At 44.5% G+C, this 18,915-nt stretch overlaps 1 pseudogene; it reads right to left on the reverse strand.

The window, feature by feature from the left end:
* Nucleotides 1–16,683: 16,683 nt before the first annotated feature.
* On the reverse strand, nt 16,684–18,693 carry LOC136323637 (TBC1 domain family member 25 pseudogene; annotated as a pseudogene).
* Between the last annotated feature and the right edge of the window lie 222 nt (nt 18,694–18,915).

Consider the following 18,915-nt stretch of genomic DNA (forward strand, 5'->3'; position numbering starts at 1 on the left):
GTCCTGGATGATGAGCAGATAAAAGTGGAGCTTCTCTCGTCCCACCAGCAATGGGAGAAGCTGTGGGGGAATCCTAAATATAGGTCTTCTCCACGCCCCTCACCCTGAGAACTCTAAGAAATGCTAAGGTGTGTCATGGAACCCAGTTTGAAAACCATTAATTGCCCTGGCCGGATTGCTTAGTGGATAGAGCATCAGCCCAGTGTATGGACATCGTGGGTTTGATTCCCAGTCAGGGCACACATGAGAAGCAACCATCTGCTTCTCTCTCCCTACCTCTCCCCCTTCTCTCTCTCTTTCCCTCTCGCAGCCAGTGACAGGACCATCACTATTTTTTTAGGAAGCTCTGATGACTGGCAAAGACTTTGAAACCCGTGCTTCTCCAATCTCTGTTGTAGGCACCCCCCTGTCCCAGCTGATAGAAATATGGCAGGCAGTCGGTCCCTACCCCTGTTCAAGTATGGCGGTCAGCCCAGAGGAGTCACTTTGCCAGAGACCATGTTCCTCCCCGGAAGCAATCATCCTATGACTTGTTGATGGGAGGGTACAAGAGCCCTGACCCCTTGTCTCGGGGGACAACTCCCAAGGGCCATCTCAGCTCCAGAGCTCCTGGTGAATCAGATCAGGCCTTCCCAGGTAAAGACCCCCTTCTGCCCAGTTCTACCCTGTTCCCTCCCCAACCAGTCTCCATTTCAGAGCCCCTCTCCTGGGCCCTTACCTGTCCTAAGACAGTTGGTACCAGGAGCAGGCCAAGGAAGCAGACTCTACAATAGGATTTCGGACCTGGATTGTCCACAGGTCAGCTTTACACGAAGTAAAGGAGAAATGGTAGAAGTACCAGGCCTGGCCTGATAATGCAATTGGTTGAGTGTTGTCCCGATACGCCAAAGTTAGGGGTTTGATCCCCAGTCGGGGCACATACAGGAATCAACCAATGAATGCATGGATAAGTTGGACAACAAATCTATGTTTCTGTCTCTCTAAAAAATCAATCAATCAATAAAAATTTTAAAAAGAGAGAAATGTTAGACGTACCATAGGAAACAGTAGAAGCTCAGAAAAGTGGGCATACCAGAGTGAACATGTTATGTAAAACCAAAAATTCTCCAGATAGCTCCTAGATGATGGCAGGACTGTTGAAATGCAACCGAGTGCTAGCCCCAGTCACAGCTGCTGGGCCAGGTGCAGCTCCTTTACTAAGGGAGGTTAACCTGGCTCAGGTGCATAGGATGTGACTATTGGTCCAGCAGATGCTGCAGGGTCTTGGTAGAGGTGGAGGGCCTAACAACCAGGGACACCAGGTGACCATGTGGCTGGAGCTAGCTGCTTCTCACGGCCTGGGTTCTGACAGACCCACCATGTTTCAATGAGCCTTCTCTTCTTCTAAATGAATTTCCTGGGTTTCTGGTGATTCCATTGCCTAGATCGCTCTTGAATGTCCCCTTATGTGGCTATCAGTGTTCCTTTTACTTAACATGTATGCCAAGAACATGTGCTTCCAGTTAGATGTGGCCAGAGACCAGAGTATCAGGACACACACACCCACATTCCATCTAGGACACATAGAAGACTTAATGGCTATAAAAAATATTTTTTTAATTCAATGAAAGGAGAGGAGGCAGAGACAGACACCCACATGTACCCTGACCTGGATCCACCCAGCAAGCCTACTAGGGGGCAATGCTCTGCCCATCTGGGGTGTTGCTCTGTTGCTCAGCAACCAAGCTCTTCTTAGCACCTGAGGCAGAGACCCTGGAGCCATCCTCGGTGCCCAGGGCCAACTCACTCCAATTGAAATTTTTCTAAAATGTGGTACATGGTCCATAGGGGGGTCACTCTAGGTCAACAAGTGGTCCACAAGTGCTGGAGGTTTTCAAGGAAAAAGGATAAAATTATTCCACTCATAAATTTGAAATTCAAAATTGAGATTTTCACCATCATCCCATTTTGTTCCTAGTAACTTCAACATCGTGCATGTGCTACAAGGTTTGCATTTGGTTGATCTATCTTGGCAGTTTGTCTCAGGCGTTATATTTTCAAGTCATTTATGGGTTTCCAGCGATTACTTTTGTGATGGGTAATATCTTCAACTCAAATTAGAAGTCCATGGTTTGAAAGTAGCTCAGTAAAGCTTAAGCAGAATGATGAAAATAGTAACCCAAATACTGTAACTGAGAACAGTGTTCTAAAAGGAAAGAGTGAACAGGAATCTACTCTAAAAACAATGTAAATCTCTAGAAACTGGGACACACAGCATGATTTCACTGGAGCGGCTGAGATAGAAGAGTGCGTCTAGGGAGTACAACGTCGGCTATCCGGCGCTGGACTTCGCTGGACTGGCTGCCCAGCCCGTCCTAATCCCGGGCGTATGTTTGTTATGAAAACTTGTCACATGGTGGCACGAAGCCACCATGACTTTCACATCGTTTTCAAACACAGCACAGTGACCTTTCTGGTAAATCATTAGAACTTTTTATTTTTTTTTCCAGAACAAGAGTAAAATAAGCTTTCCAGGACAGAATTGATGGATTCCCACCCCACGCCGCCCGCCTCACTAATGCAGGAAGAAAAAAAAAAGCTACTCAGGAAGCATTTAAAATGGCATTTCTCTTAGTGACACACACACACACACACACACACACACACACACACACGCTACACTATCTAAGAAGCTTGTAAAACAACTCATTAATGACATATTTTTCCCAGAGAGAACACAGAACCAACTTTTGACAAATTGCCTTCATCATATGAAGAGTTGGGCATTGCATAGTATCAATGGCATATATTATGAGAAAATAGTTGAGTTTTAATAAATCCGGCTATTAAAAATGAGAAAATTTTGTTCCTCTGAGGTTAGGTTTGGACTATCACAGGTATTGAACATATTGCCATCAGAGCAAGCTGCTTAAGATCTAGAACTCATCTCCAGAGGCATAACCAATGGCTTGAAGAAATGATGTTACCTTATCTCTCTTCTCAAAAATTCACCTGAGCCCATGTCCCATGTGTGTGAAGTTGGTTTAAATCCACGATGTGCAGAGTTCAATAACTTTCTGTTTTATCACTAAGAACCCATGCTTTGGGAAAAAAAAGATTCTTTGCTTAAGTGAGTATTTTGTGAGTCATAATATGAATTGCAAAGATGGCTTGGCATTGGCTGCTGGTGCCCCTCCAAGGATGAAAGAAGCTGTGTCTAAAAGACAGTTCCTATGTTTCCTGCTCTTCCCCCAGCATTTTGGCAAATGTCAGCTCTTATCCCCCAGTATCCCTTCTTCCCTTCTCTCTCATAGTAATAATAGTCCCAATTTTTAGCTGGGTACGTGACCACTTAGAATAAAAATGCCATTTCCCCTCCTCCCTTTCAGCCAGGTGAGACCATGTGGCAGTGTTGTAGCCAAGCGGATGCGAGCTGAAATCTGACTTTCAGGCCTTTGCAGGTAGGGAGTGGGCATGTCTTTGCACCCCACTTTCCTCCCACTGCTGCTTGGGACCTCATGTTGTTGTTGAGCGGCTTTGGAGCACACTCATGAGGACAAGACCTAGGGTAGCAGAAAAATAAGATAGAAGGATCCCAGGTCTCTGGACAAACTAATGACTAACCACCTTTCCAGCCCTGGACCACCTGTCTCTGGATTATTTAGATAGAAGAGAAATAAATTGCTGTCTTGTTCAAGCCACTGTTATTCTGGATCTCTGTAATGAATGGCCAAATCTAAATCCTACCTAATATAGGATTGAAGGAAATAGTGAAAATTATAAGCACGATACTGTGTCATTCACTGAGTATACTTTTCAGCATCCTATGCAAAGACAAAGGCAGCAAGTGCAAGTCCGTTTTTCCACCCTCAAATATTCTAACTATGGAGGGAAAAGGTTCTCACAAGAGGTTTTGAAAAGAATGACGAGACAAAACCATTTTTATGTCATTATTGATAATGCCGCTCAAGACCTCTTCTACAGTCTTAAGTGACTTGTTCAGATGGCCACATGTTCAACATCTGTTTTGCCCAGACATCGTCCAACTACGTATTACGATGTTTACTATTGAGTAGCAAATTAGCAGAATTTCTTAAAACCAAACTTGGGCATGACTCCTCCATTATGAGAGTTTGATTCTTTCTCAACACTTGGTGATTCTTGTTTCTGAGCAGGAGAAAGGAATCAGTGACATATTATTAAGATTATTTAAGAACCACATCCAAATATTACATCAGAACTTAAAGAATTCTTTCTGAGGTCAAATCCAACCCAAGAGAGAATTATGGCTCTGTTTGTCATGCTCTCCAGGTGAAATACTCAGTCTTGTAACTTTTGGAAATTCTGCACCTGCTGACCTAGTGTCTGAGAGAGTGGAAAATAGTCCTCAGGTAGAAACAGCTCTGTGATTTTTGGATTCTTCTTTGGTCTGAATCCACAACCATCCGACAGAGCCATCAAACATTTGCTGCCATTTCTAATGACCTATAATTGTGGTTTAGGATTTTCTAATTTAGTACAAATAAGGAGTAAGAAAAGAAACTGACAGGATGTGGAAACTCCTTATGGTTCCTTGTTGTCACACAAGGCGTAGATACCCTGGTGGGAAATTTCAGATGGTTTTATCTTTCTCACTGATGTGAAACAATCTATCCTTCACATTACTTTTACAAAGTTTTGTATTTATTATTTTAGAAAGACAATGGCCTTTTAAAATTTGTTCAAGCATGATGGTTGGGGTGTGAGCTCAGTGCCCATTAAGGGATTTCTGATGCTAAGATTGTAGGGAACATTCTTCCCTAGCCGACAATGGCCGATGGTCTCATTCTACAACAGATAAAGAAATCCCTAAAGGGAACCCAGAGAGGCCCCTAAGATCTCACAGCCTTGTTGGTCTAGTGCAAGCCTGCCTGCCAGCTGGACTGACCCTCCGTCACAGTCTCTCTGGGTGAGTCACAAACTCCTGCTCACAATGTCCCATCTGCCCCACTCCAAGTCTACTGTGGGACATATTAATGTTCCCACTAGATAGCTAGGACCCAGAAGTCCAGGGAACTTCTTCAAAGGCTATTGGGGAGGGACTAGGAAAAAACCCAAGCCTCCTTATGCCTCAGAAAAGCTCTTTCCCCTACACTTACATTTCTGCAAAAAGCCTAAACTTCAGACTAATAACAGCAACGGTCTGGAGTGCCAGACACCTCCACCCCTCTGGCTTACACCGCCTCCATCTTCACGACAGCACTATGAGCTATATAGATCATTAGCTCCACTTTACAGAGGAGAAAACTGAGGTTCGGAGAGGTTAAGTAACTTGCCCTCTGTCTCACTGCCAGGGAGACACAACATCAGCCTCAAATTGAGGCCTGACAGCCAAGAGCCCGCGAAGGGCCATCGTTTTGGGCTCCGAATCTGCCCCTCTAAAATCTCTGGATCCTGGAGTTGCGATCTGAGCTGCTCTCTCCTGGCCCGGCCCCTCCACCTCCACCTCCCAGAATCGCTGCCCCAGCCTCCCTACTCCTCTCCCTGCCCCTCCTTATCCCTGTCCAACTTCTTCTCCAAAGAGGTTAAGAACGCAGGCCTGCTCCTTTCTCCTCCTTCGCCCGGGGAGGATCTGAGCCCCCTAACCCCCGCCATGTGCTACGAAATTGCACGGGAAGCCACTTTGGGGAAGGTGTACAAGTGGCCCGAAGGCCTGGGTCCTGTGCGCCCTTCCTGTGCCTGATTATGGGTCCTCTGTCTGGAGGATTCCTGTCACTCGATCACAAACCACCTCCCAACACCCACACTCCGGCACTCACGCTCCTCTCTGTCTCTACGCAGGGGCTTTCCCTGCCTGCTCCCAGGTGCCCCTGTGTCTGGCCTGCACCGTGTGAAACAGGAGCCCCTTCAATGCCCCGGCCCTCCCTGTGCCAGCTCCCAGGCCCCCCTCCCACATGCCAGGCGCCATGCACAAGTGTTCCCACTGCACCCTCACTGTGCCCAACCGCCCTTTCTGGGCACGGGACACGGGTTCTAACTGGCTTTGAGGCCTTGGTGCTGGCTGCCCCTCCTCTGACTAGAACACCCTCCGCTCCACCTACTGTCCCAGCCTGGCTCCTGCGTATCTGGCACCTGATCTTTCAGTCTTGCCTTGGGGGCCACCTCTGCAGGCAGCTGTCCCTGACCCAGCCGTCAGACTTCTCCCACAGGACCCGCACTTCCCCTCCCAGAGTCCGTGCTCTGCTTGGCTGCTTGTCCTCTCCGATTCCTCCCTCCAATCCAGCCCTCTGGGCAGATGCGGACTTATGTGTCATGGTCACCCTGGCTCCTAGCGTGGTGCCTGACCTATAGCTGGTGGTCAGTGAATCCGGCAGGAGCAGTAGAGTAGAGCTCTTAAGAGCTTGAGCTCTGGGCTTAGACTTCCACTTCGAATGCCAGCCCCTCCTTTACTCAGCTGTGTAACTAGAGCAACTTCCCTTCTCTGGGCCTCAGTTTCCTCATCTCTAAAATGGGGCTATAATAACTCTTTTTCATAGGGTTGTTGTGAGCTCTTAAGCACATGGAACTGTGCCTGACATAAGTAAGCATGCACTATATATTAGGTAATAGATAATTATTATTCATCTTATTCGTGGTGTTAGCTATCTGTTTTCCTATTCCAATAAACAGTCGGATCCTTGCGTGTGGGGTCCAATCTAATCTCTTCTCAATTCTGACTCCGCAGGGCCCTCCCCTATGCATGGCATGGAGCCATCCGTTGGCTCTTGCTCCAGGAACTGCGTGTTCTTCTGTGACTCTCCCCTCTCCTGCTCTAGTCAGCATCCGGCCACCTGACCGTATTCCCACCCCACTGAACTTGGGCCCCTGCCCACCCACCCGACGGCAGTCCCAAAATCCAAAGGGAGAGAGTCTGTCTTCCACCATACCTCCCATACCAGGATAGATCCGCCATCCCTCAGCCATGTCTCAGAAGTTCTAATGCACAGGGAGGTCCAGAAGGAGCGCTGGACTTGGTGAGAGGAGCCCCTTCCCCGAGGCCGGGCTCTGCCACTGAACAGCTGGGTAACTTTGGGCAGGTTGCTTTATCACTCTCAGCTTACTGTCCGCATCTGTAAAATGGGAATAATCCCAGCCTTGCCTCCTCATAGGGCTGTTCTGATGTTCAATTGCCCAAGGAGACAGGGTGTTTTGTAAACAGAGGCCATGTGAGGAAATTCAAGGCACAGTTGCCATGAAGTTGGAAGCGAAGATTGAGACCAAGCCTGCAGGCGTCTCTGGTCAGGGTTGTGCCAAGGGCGTGGCCACTGGGCTCCAGGCTGGGCAGCAAGCTGTTATGAAGTGGAGTTGACTGGGAATAAAGCTAAGTGCAAGCTCTGTCCAAAGTCACTCAAGGACTTCTGTTTGGTCATTGTCTCCCTGCCACCTGCACTCATCACTTTTCCAAGAGTAACTTCAAGTGGTTCTGAGGGCCCCAAGACTCTCACTGACTTCTGGTGCTCCAAGGCCCTGCCGTGGCTGGCTGGCGGCCACGAGTCTCCCCTCTCCTCCTCCTCACCCAGCCCTGAACTGCAGCCCAGCTGAATTAGGAATTTCCTAACATTAGTCATGATTCTTTCAGTTGCAAGTGCCAACAGACTAACTCAAAGTGACTTAAGCAGAAAATTAAATATATTTGGCTTAGTTAACCAAAAAAGTCCAAGTACAGCTGGAGTATGGACTACAAGGATAGCAAGAAGACTCAGTTTCTCTCTTATTTTTGCCTTTCCCTGAAACACCCTTTTTTTCTTTGGACAGTCTGGCTCCATGCGGTGGTCTCAGGCAGTTCCAGGTCTATTTTCTAAAAACCTAAGCAACCCCAGGAGAAAAACAGAGCCTCTTTTACAATAGTTTCTTTTTATAAAAGAAAAATCCCAATGTGGACCTATATTGGGCTGACTTGAGCCCTTCCCTAAACCAGTGATGGTGGCCAGGCGGGTGAAATATGCTAGTTGTCCCGGGCACATGCCCACACTAGTGACACATGGACCAGGACTAGGGGGGGCAGTTCCCCCAAATAAAATGCGGATGCTGTTTCTGGAAGGAGGAGCAATGAATGCTAGGGGAAGCAGTGGATGTCCAAAACATCGCACCCCTTGGCTGCTAGCGTATATACACACACATACTTTTTCTGTACATGTAACAGTTATAAGCTTTTTTTTTTTTAAAGATTTTATTTATTCATTATAGAGAGAGGAGAGAGAGAGGGAGAGAGAAGGGGGGAGGAGCAGGAAGCATCAACTCCCATATGTGCCTTGACCAGGCAAGCCCAGGGTTTTGAACCGGCAACCTTAGCGTTTCCAGGTTGACACTTTATCCACTGTGCCACCACAGGTCAGGCCGTTATAAGCTTTTTGTCACTGTTTTTTCTTCTTTTATGGAAAGAATTTCAAATTTATAGAAAAGTTCCAACAATAGTGGAAAGAACATTTTTCCTGAAGCATTGGAGAGTAAATTGCCAACATGATGTCCCATCACTCCTGAATACTTTAGTATGTAAAGGCTACAATGACATTCTACAAATAACCACAAGACAACCACAAAAATTATAGATCTATTACTATAATTTATTCATGTTTTGCCATTTGTCCCAATAATGTGCTTTGTAGCAGAAAGACCCCATCTAGAATCATGCATTGCACTGAGTTGCCATACCTCTTTAGTCTCTTTCATTGTGAAATGGCTTGTCAGTCTTCCTTTGATCATGACATTGTAAATTTTGAATATTACAAGTCACTGGTTTTGTAGGGTATCCTTCAGTTTGAGTTAGTCTATGTTTCCTCATGATTAGATTTAAGTTCTCTATTCTGGAGAGGAATATCACAGAAGCGATGCTGTGTTCTCACTGAATCTTATCAAGTGATGTATGGTCTCAATTTGTTCCATGACTGAGGATGTTAACTTTGATATTTTGATTAAGATGTTATCTACCAGGTTTATGTACTTAAAGTTATTCCTTTTCCCAATGTAATTAATAAATTTTTGGGTGGGGAGAGTACTTTGTAAAGTATTATGTGAAGTCCCATTCCTTATCCAAATTGGATCCATTTTAGCATCCATTGATGTCTCCCGGCTAAAATATTTTTTATTATGATGGTTACCAAATAGTGATTATCTAATTCTGTCATCCCTTCTGTCATTTATTCAATGGAAAAGTTTATTTTTTCTTCACTTAGTTATTCATTTATTTATATTAGTATTAATATAATTTATTTTGATGCTCAAATTGCCCATATTCTGCTAGTGGGAGCCTCTTCAAGCTAGCATTCGGGTCTTTTTATTTTTTTTAAGATTTTATTTACTGATTTTACAAGGAGAGGAGGGGATGGGGGACAAAGAGCAGTTGATTCACTTGAGCTGTTCATTGGTTGCTTCTCGTAGTGCCTTGATCAGGCAAGCCGAGGGTTTTGAACCAGCGACCTCAGTGTTCCAGGTCAGTTTTCTATACACTGCACCACTACAGGACAGACCATAGGTATCTTTTTGCTTTGTCTTTGTTTTGGACTAAATTATGTCCCTTAAAAATTCACAATGGAGCTCTAATCCACAATGTGACTGTATTTAGAGATACGACCTTTAAAGATGTAACTAAGGTTAAATGAGGTTGTAAGGGTGGGATCCTCATGAGATAGGACTGATGTCCTTATAAAAAGAGAAAGAGCCCTGGCCAGAGAGCTCGGTTGGTTAGCATTGTCCAGAAGTGCAGAGGTTGCCAGTTCAATTCCTGGTCAGGCAACATACAGGAACAGATCAATGTTCCTGTCTCTTTCTCTCTCTCTCTCTTCTTCTCTTACTAAAATCAATAATAATAATAATAATAATAATAATAATAACCACACCAGGATGACCAGAGAAAGGTCACATAAAGATACAGCCAGAAGGTGGCCATCTGCAAGACAAGAAAGAAGGCCTTGGGGATGTACCTGACTCTGGCCAATCTAATGGCTATAGGAATGACTTGTTCACATAGAGAAGGAAAGAGAAGAGAAATCAAAAGAAGCGGGTTAGGGGCTGGGGAGGAAAGAAAGGAAAGATGGAAACGGCAGGAGAAAGAGGAATGTAAAAATTGAGGTATAGCATGCTTACTATAAGGTGTACAAATCTTAAGTGCATACTTCCTTAACTTTTACAAAATAGAACATTACCAACACCTTAGAAGTCTCCCTCATATCCCATCCATTGCCCTCCTCATGGTAATCCACTTATATCACTTTAAAATAATTTTTCTTTTTTTTTTTAACTTAATGTAAATGGAAACAGGTAGTATATATTCTTTAGTTTGTGGCTGGCTTCATTCATTCAATACTATGTTTGTGAGATGCACTCGTGTTATTGCATGTAGCAGCAGACTGTTCTCTGCCATTGTGTACGGTATTACATTGAATGAATACACCACTATTTATCTTCCCACCCTATTACTGATAGCCATTGGATTCTTTCTAGTTTTTACTATCAAGAGTAAAATGATTACTAACAAACTTGCACTATCGCTTTGGTCCGTGTGTGTGCGCACTTTTATTGTATACAAGCGTAGAACCACTGGCTTGCAGGCACGACATGTGTTCGGCTTTAGTAGGCATTGCCACAGTGTTTTCTAACGTGGTTGTACAAATTCGTTCTCCACCCAGCAGTGTAAAAATTCCAGTGGCCATATCCTTGTCAACAGTTACTATTATTGTTTTTTTTTTAAATTTTATTCATTCTGGTGAATGTGTGGTAGTATTTTATTGCAGTATTAATTTGCATTTCTCTGATAACTATGTTTAAAACAGTTCATGTGTTTATCAGCTGTTTGTATGTCTTCTTTTATGAAAAGCATATTAGCCTGACCAGGTGGTGGCACAGTGGATAGAGTGTCAGACTGGGATGTGTAGGACCCAGGTTCGAGACCCCGAGGTCACCAGCTTGAGCGTGGACTCATCTGGTTTGAGTAAAGCTCACCAGCTTGGACCCAAGGTCGCTGGCTTGAGCAAGGGGTTACTCGGTCTGCTGTAGCCCCACGGTCAAGACACATATGAGAAAGCAATCAATAAACAACTAAGGTATCCCAATGAAAAACTAATGATTGACGCTTCTCATCTCTCTCCGTTTCTGTCTCTCTGTTCCTATCTATCCCTCTCTGTCTCTGTAAAAAATTAAAAAAAAAACTTTAAGAAAAGCATATTAAGTTTTTGCCCATTTAAAAATTGTTTTGCCTTTTTCTGTTGTTTTGTAGGATAATCTAAATATATTCTTTATGAGTCCTTTGTCATTTAGAATATCTTTCATTCTGAGACTTGCTGTTTTGCTTCATGTCTTTTGATAAATAGAAGTCCTCGTGGCTCATATCCGGGTGCCCCCTCCAAAAAAAAAACAAAAAAAAACCCCCAAAAAACCAAACAAACAAAAAAATAGAAGTCATTGATTTTACTGAAATAAAATTTATTAATCTTCTCTTTATGGTTAGTTATGTCATTTAAGAATTGTTTGCCGCCTGATCTGTGGTGGCGCAGTGGATAAAGCGTCGACCTGGAAATGCTGAGGTCGCCGGTTCGAAACCCTGGGCTTGCCTGGTCAAGGCACATATGGGAGATGATGCTTCCAGCTCCTCCCCCCTATCTCTCTCTCTCTCTGTCTCTCTCTCCCTCTCTCTCTCCTCTCTAAAATGAATAAATAAAATAAAAATTAAAAAAATAAATAAATAAAAATTAAAAAAAAGAATTGTTTGCCTAATTCTAAAATAATGAATTTATTTTCCTTTTTGTGTTGTCCTTCATTGTTTTATTCTACAAGCTTTTCTTTTACTGTTCACCTTAGTTTTAGAGGTCATTTTAAGTTTTACCAAAGGTGTATAGGTACATGGCTTAAGAGGCAAACATTTGCAGGTTATGTAAAATAAAACCATAGTCCCATACCACTTCATACTTATTTCCTGCTCCCCAAAGCTTGTGATTTTCAATTCAATCAGCTGACTTTTTCTTTTTTTGTTTTTAGAGAAATTCTTAATATCTCTAAATAACAAGCTTTTGTTGCCAATTTTTGATTTTTTCAGTTTTAGGAATTCTTTAACTTCCCAGTATGGATGGTAAGGATTTCATTCTTATTTATTTATTTATTTATTTTAATTGAGAGAAGGGGAGGCAGAGACAGACTGCGCATGCACCTGGACCAGGATCTATCCTGCAAGCCCCCTACAGGGGAGTTGCTCTGGGGAGTTGCTCTGTTGCTCAGCAACTGAGCTATTCTTAGCACCTGAGGCAGAGGCTACCATCCTCAGCACCAGGGCCAACTCACTCCAATTGAGCCATAGCTGTGGGAGGGTAAGAGAGAGAGAGAGAGAGAGAGAGAGAGAGAGAGAGAGGCAAGAGGGAGAGAGGGAGAGAAGCAGATGGTCGTTTCTCCTGTGTGACTTGACCAGGAATTGAACTGGGGACATCCACATGCTGGGCTGATGCTCTACCACTGAGCCAACCGGCCAGGGAAGATTTAATTTCTTTTAATGCCTCACCTCCACCACACTGAGTCACACGTCCAGTCCCACCAACCTCTCAATATGGTTACATGGTCATTTTGGTTAGGCCAATAGTTGGTGTTTACCATATTATGACTATGTCATTGTTATTCAGGTCTCAGCTGAGTGGGATACAATGACCACTTTTGCTTTTTGTTCTCCTGGAGTTAACAATTCTCTTGTTTTATTGTTGTTGACGTTCATTTAGTTTTTTGTGTGATAAGCATTATTTCAAACCCCAGTTATCCAAAATCCCATCAAGCTGTTCTGATGCCTTAGATCAAAGGTCCCCAAACTTTTTACACAGGGGGCCAGTTCACTGTCCCTCAGACTGTTGGAGGGCCGGACTATTAAAAAAAACTATGAACAAATCCCTATGCACACTGCACATATTTTAAAGTAAAAAAACAAAACGGGAATAAATACAATATTTAAAATAAAGAACAAGTAAATTTAAATCAACAAACTGACCAGTATTTCAATGAGATGGTCAATGTCCAATTCCATATTTGTCACTGCTAGCTGTAACAAGTGATATGACACACTTCTGGAGCCGTGCAGCGTCAGTTCCGCGTCACTGGAAGTAGTGCTGTACGTGAGTGACGCTGCGCTTTGTGGCGCCGCCACATACAGTGCTCCTCTCACTGACCACCAATGAAAGAGGTGCCCCTTCCAGAAGTGCGGCGGGGGTCGGATAAATGGCCTCAGGGGGCCGCATGTGGCCCACGGGCCGTAGTTTGGGGACCCCTGCCTTAGATGCTCTGTCAGTTTCCTCTTCATGCAGCAGTCTCTTCTGCAGACTTTTGATCCACCACAATCCGTTTGCTCTCTAATCCCTGCGCGCTTCTCTCATGCTGGAGCCTTCTTTTGCCGTCCACTTTAGTATTCCTTTTATCTTCTCTCTGCATCTGATTTCCCCATTTCCTGAAGCCCACGTCTTCCTCTTTCTTATTCTTTTGTTTTTTATGTTCTTGAGAGAATGGGCAAAGGGATATAATTTCTGAAACTTTGAACATCTGCAAAAATCTTTAATCTATCCTCATACTTAATTGATAATTAAGAAATTAAGGTTTCTTCTCTTAGATATATATACATACCTAGAATTAAAATTGCTGGGTCACATGGTACATTATATTTATTCTTTGTAGGAAGTGTCAAACTGTTTTCCAAAGAGGCTGCACTGTTTTACATTTTCACCAGTGGTCTATGAGGTTTTAATAAAGTTGAATTGAATCAATTAAGAACAGAATTGATCACTTTACAATATAAACACTGCCAATGTATAAACACAGTATATCTTTTTTTTAAAGCCTTCTTCTTTTCCTCCCAGTGATATTCTGTAGTTTTCTATGTAGAATCATAAACATATTTTTGTCAGATTTATTTCTAAGTATTTTTTTTTATTTTAAAAATGCTGCCTGGCCAGATAGCATGGTTGGTTAGAGCACCATCCCAGTCTGCAGTGGTTGCTGGTTTGATTTCCAGTTAGGGCATGTGCAGAAGCAGATTGATGTTTCTGTCTGTCGCTCTCTCCCTCCCCCCTTGTTCTTTAAAATCAATTAAAATGCTATTGCCAATGAAATATTTTTATTTTCTAATTGCTTATTGTCAGCTTGTAGAAATACAACTAAATTTATTTAATTGCCAAATTCATTTATTCTTATATCATCATACATAATGATACCTTTAATGAGAAACCATCGGAGGTGGGGTTTTTTTACCCTTTTAAAATCTTACGTCTTTTCTTTTTCTTGCCTTGTTGCACTGGTCAGGACCTCTCGTACAATATTAAATAGAAGTGATGGTTGTAGGAATCCTCATTTGTTCCAATCTCAAGAGGATAGCTTTCAATGCTTGACCATTAAGTGTGATATCTGCTATAACTTTTTTTGATATTATGAAATTAAGAAAATTTTTTTATTCTTAGTTTGCCAAGAATTTTTTATCAGAAATAATTGTTGAAATTTTATAAATGGTTTTTTGACATTTATTGATATCCCTTATACTTTTGATGTAGGAACTTACATAATTGTTTTCAACTGTAAAGCCAACCTTCACATTCTTGGAACAAACTCAAATTTGTTACAATGCATTATATAATACTAGATTTGATTACTATTATTTTGTTTAGAATTTATATCTATGGTTTTACAGAAATTATTCTGTAATTATTCTTCCTTGTAATATCCTGATTCATTTTTGATATCAAAGTTATGCTTCCCTTATCCAAAAAATTAGGAAGTGTTCTCTTTCTCTTCTCTGTAAGAGGTTGTGTAAAACTGGTGTTGTTTCTTTCTCTGATGTTCTGAAGAATTCAGTAGTGAACTATCTGGACTTGAAATTTTCTTTGTGGGAAGGTGTTTAATTACTGACAAATTTTCCTAATAGATTTAGGACTGTGAGACTATTCTCTATATTGTCTTCTGTAAGATTGGTAACATGATTTTCAAGGAATTTGCCAATTTCATCAAAATTTTCAAATTTACTGTCATACAGCAGTGATTTTTCAACCTTTTTCATCTTGTGGCACACATAAATTAGCTACTAAAATTCTGAGGCACACCAAAAAATATATTTTTGCTGATCTGACAAAAAAAATGGTATAATTTTGATTCATTCACACTGGACAGCTATTGTATTGGCTGTTGTTATTATTTAAAATTTGAAAATCTAAAGGAACGGAGCTCAGTGCCCCCAACTAAATAGTCAGATAGTGTATATTTTAGAATTTATTGTGGCACATCAGTAGAAAATTGTTGGCATATAATCATTATAATATTCTCATAACATTTTAATTGTCTGGAGGATAGTGATGACCTCTTTTTGTTCCAGATGTTGGCAATTGATGCCCTTCCTTTCTTTTCTTCCTTCCTTTCTTCCTTCCTTCCTTCCTTCCTTCCTCCCTCCCTCCCTCCCTCCCTCCCTCCCTTCCTTCCTCCCTCCCTTCCTTCCCTCTCTTTTTCCCTCCCTCCCTCCCTTCCTTCTTTCCTTCCTTCCTCCCTCCCTCCCTCCCTTTCTTCTTTCTTTCTTTCTTTCTTTCTTTCTTTCTTTTCTTTTCTTTCTCTTTCTTTCTTTCTTTCTTTCTTTCTTTCTTTCTTTCTTTCTTTCTTTCTCTTCCCTTCCCTTCCCTTCCCTTCCCTTCCCCTTCTTTCCTTCCGTCCTTCCTTTCTTCCTTCCTTCCTCCCTTTCTTTCTTGACCATTCTTGATCATTCTTGATTTTTATTATTTCCCCCTTCTATTTTATTGGTTTGTTTTGCTATGGGTTTTATTTTGCTATTCTTTGTGATTTTGGCCTTTTTTCTTTTCTAATGTGTGTATATATGTTCATAAGTTCTCCTGTAAGCACTGCTTTAGCTACAACCCAAAGTTTTAAAATATTTCATCGTAATTCATTTGAAAATATTTTTGATATCCAGAATGATTTCTTCTTCAAACAGTAAACTGTTTGCAAGTGTGTTAGTTACTTTTAAAACATTTAAAGATTTTCAAGTTATATTTTTGTTACTGGTTGCTAGCCTAATTACATGGTTGTCAGAGACTATAATCTGTAGGATTTTCATTCTTTGATATTTCTCAAGACTTGCTTCATGACCCAGTATAAGGTCAGTTTGGTAATTGTTCCATGCACATGAAAAGAATGTGTATCTTGAAGTGGTTGGGTTCATTGGGATATATATATTAGGTGTTATTGTTTTAAATTCTCTATATGCTTACTGGGTTTTGTCTCCTTTTCTAGCAATTGCTGAGAGAAGAGCTTCTTCTCTCTTCCTAGTTTTCTGAGAGTATTGTTTATAAATAGGTATTGGCTGTTGTCAAATGCTTTTTCTGCATCTACTGATATGACAATGTGATTTTTATCTTTTAACCTGTTGATGTGATGGATTAGATTGGCTTTTAAATGTTGAACCGGTCTTGCATAACTAGGATAGATCCTACTTAGTCAGGGTATATAATTCTTTATTTTTTCATGTGTGCAAAGTACAATTGTTAAAAACAAAGCAACAAAAACAGAAAAAGAGGTCATAGTCTCCATGGAACAGTGTTGAAGCACAGCCCCATACTTTAGGCCTTCAGAGAGAAGGCCCCATGCTCCAATAGGTCTAGGGCTGGCAGGCAGGGAGGTAAGGTCTCACATGGAGGGCCTCATGGCAAAGAATGGAGACCTTGCATGGCGGGTGGGGGGCTGGAAGGAGCCTGATCAGGAGGGGGCTGTGACCTCAGTTCCCTCCTCTGTGTCCCACACCTTTGACTGCAGGTAGTCAGCGAAGAGAGCCTTGGCCCGGCTGAGGACGCTCCCCAGGTGGTGTTTTCCCATGAGGCGGTCAAAGTACATGGCCAATTCATGGTAATCCAGCCTGTTTGTCATGATTTGGTCTCGGTGCTCCAGCAGGATGGCGAGACAGAGGAAGAGCATGAATGGGTTCCCCCAGCCCAACTCTTGGGGTGGTGGCAGGAACTTCCCAGGGTTTTGTCGGGAGCCCACCTCTGCTATTAAGGAAGATCCTGCAGCCACACCACAAACAAGAGAGGCCTCTTGGGAAGATGGCAGAGATGAGGAGGATGGAGAATCAGGGTGGGAAGAGGAGGATAGCAGCGGGTCTGAGCAATTCAGCAAGGGCTCAGGGAGGGACTTGGAGCTGATAAAGGCAGCTGGGTGGGGCAGCTGGGCCAGAGGGTCCCTCCTGGAGCTGCTGTTGTCCCTGAGTTGCTGTTGGTCATCCAGATTGGCTTGTCTCAGGAGATGCCCCACAGCACCAGGTCCCTGGCTAATCATGCTCAAGTGGTCAACAGCACCTTCAAAAGCACTGCCTCCCCCACCAGCAGGTCTCAACATGTGCTTCTGCCTAAAGGGCTGCCCCGTGTGGCTACCAAAGCCAGTTTCTGCCACTTGGTTGGGGGGTCCAATGAGCTCTACCTCATGTTCAGGAGGATCAGGGGGCAGCGAACTCCAGGTGACCTCAAGCATGCGGAGGGCATCATCAAAGGCAAACTCACGTTTGAGCTCCAGCAGCAGCCAGCGGTAACAGAAGAGGAGATCATGGGCACCCGCTTCCTGCAGATACTGGTAGAAGTCAGGGTCGGTGTGTCCCAGCAGCAGCTTGAGGTGGGCGAACTTAGTGGCTATGGCAAGGCCATCAGGATGGAAGTTTGGGGCCAGGCGCTTCATGATGCCACAGAAGCAGACGAAGGCATGGCCTTCGTGGTCCATGACAGCAAGGATGGGCGAGGCAAGGTCACTCATGCCCTGGTGGTAGGACACCTGTGGGTGGGTAACGGCATAGGTGGTGAGCAGGTCGTGCAGTGCCCGCAGGTGTGGGCCCTCATCGGGCCCGGCATAGTAGGGGTGGGCGCGGTCGGTCCGCAGCACATCCCTCAAGACCATGCCACGGATGAATTCCAGGTCCTCGGGGCTCGCTCGCTGAGCCCACTCGCTCTTAAGCTGCTCGTATTCGAGACTCTTGCGTTTCATGTAATCCATCCGTTCGCGACCCGTCAGCCCGTCTGGGTACACATTGAGCAGGTACCGCCACACCACCCTGCGCAGCGAGGGCTCGACACCGCCCTGATAGATCCGCAGGTGCAGCTCCTCGGGGCGGGCGAGCTGGCCCTCGCGGTTCAGGTGGGTGCGGAACTCAGCATCGCTCAGGGGCGGCCTGACGGGCTGGATATCCTTCCCGTACGGCCAGCTCAGCACCTGCTGGACCCTAGACAAGGTGCGGCCCACCTGCGACAGGATGGACTGTGTGAAGGGCAGGGCGGCCGTGGTCAGCGACGCCAGCTTCTCGGCCAGGAGCGTGTCGAGGCCGAGGGCACCCGTGGGGCTGACCGTGTCCCAGTCCTCCAGCAGCGGGCTGTCCTCCGTGGGCCGGACGTCCACACGCAGCTGCAGGTGGGGCTGGGAGGCGGTGGCGAAGGCCGTGCGGAGGTCCCAGTCGGACAGCAGCGCGAGGTGAGCTTCCTGCCCCAGCCAGTCCCGGCCCAGGTAGCTGACGCCGAAGCGCTTCCCGCTCAGGTCGAAGGCTCGCAGGAGGGTGCGCTGCAGCGCGCCCAGCGAGGTGAGCTGCGGGTCGACCGCGAAGGAGCGGAACTCGGGCGGCAGGAGGCGCTCACACTTCTCCACTCGGACCCGCACCACTTCTAACTCATCCTCCTCGCGCGGAGGGGCTCGGGAGCCGGCCAAGTCCGAGGAGCCACAAGCGGTCTCCATCCTGTCAACCACCTGCTGTAAGGTGATGGGTGACGGTTGCCCCGCCCCCTCACCTGTGCTGGCGCAGGCGCAGAGGGCGCTGTGTGACCTTAACACTCCCCCACCACCCGCCCCACCTGACAGAGTGGAAGTCTCTTCTGGGCCTATAATTCTTTTTCTATATCGTCGGACTTGATTTGCTAATATTTTGTTGAGGATTTTTGCATGTATATATATGAAAGA

This window comes from Saccopteryx bilineata, chromosome 2, assembly GCF_036850765.1.
Source record: "Saccopteryx bilineata isolate mSacBil1 chromosome 2, mSacBil1_pri_phased_curated, whole genome shotgun sequence".
In the NCBI taxonomy this organism is placed as follows: Eukaryota; Metazoa; Chordata; class Mammalia; order Chiroptera; family Emballonuridae; genus Saccopteryx; species Saccopteryx bilineata.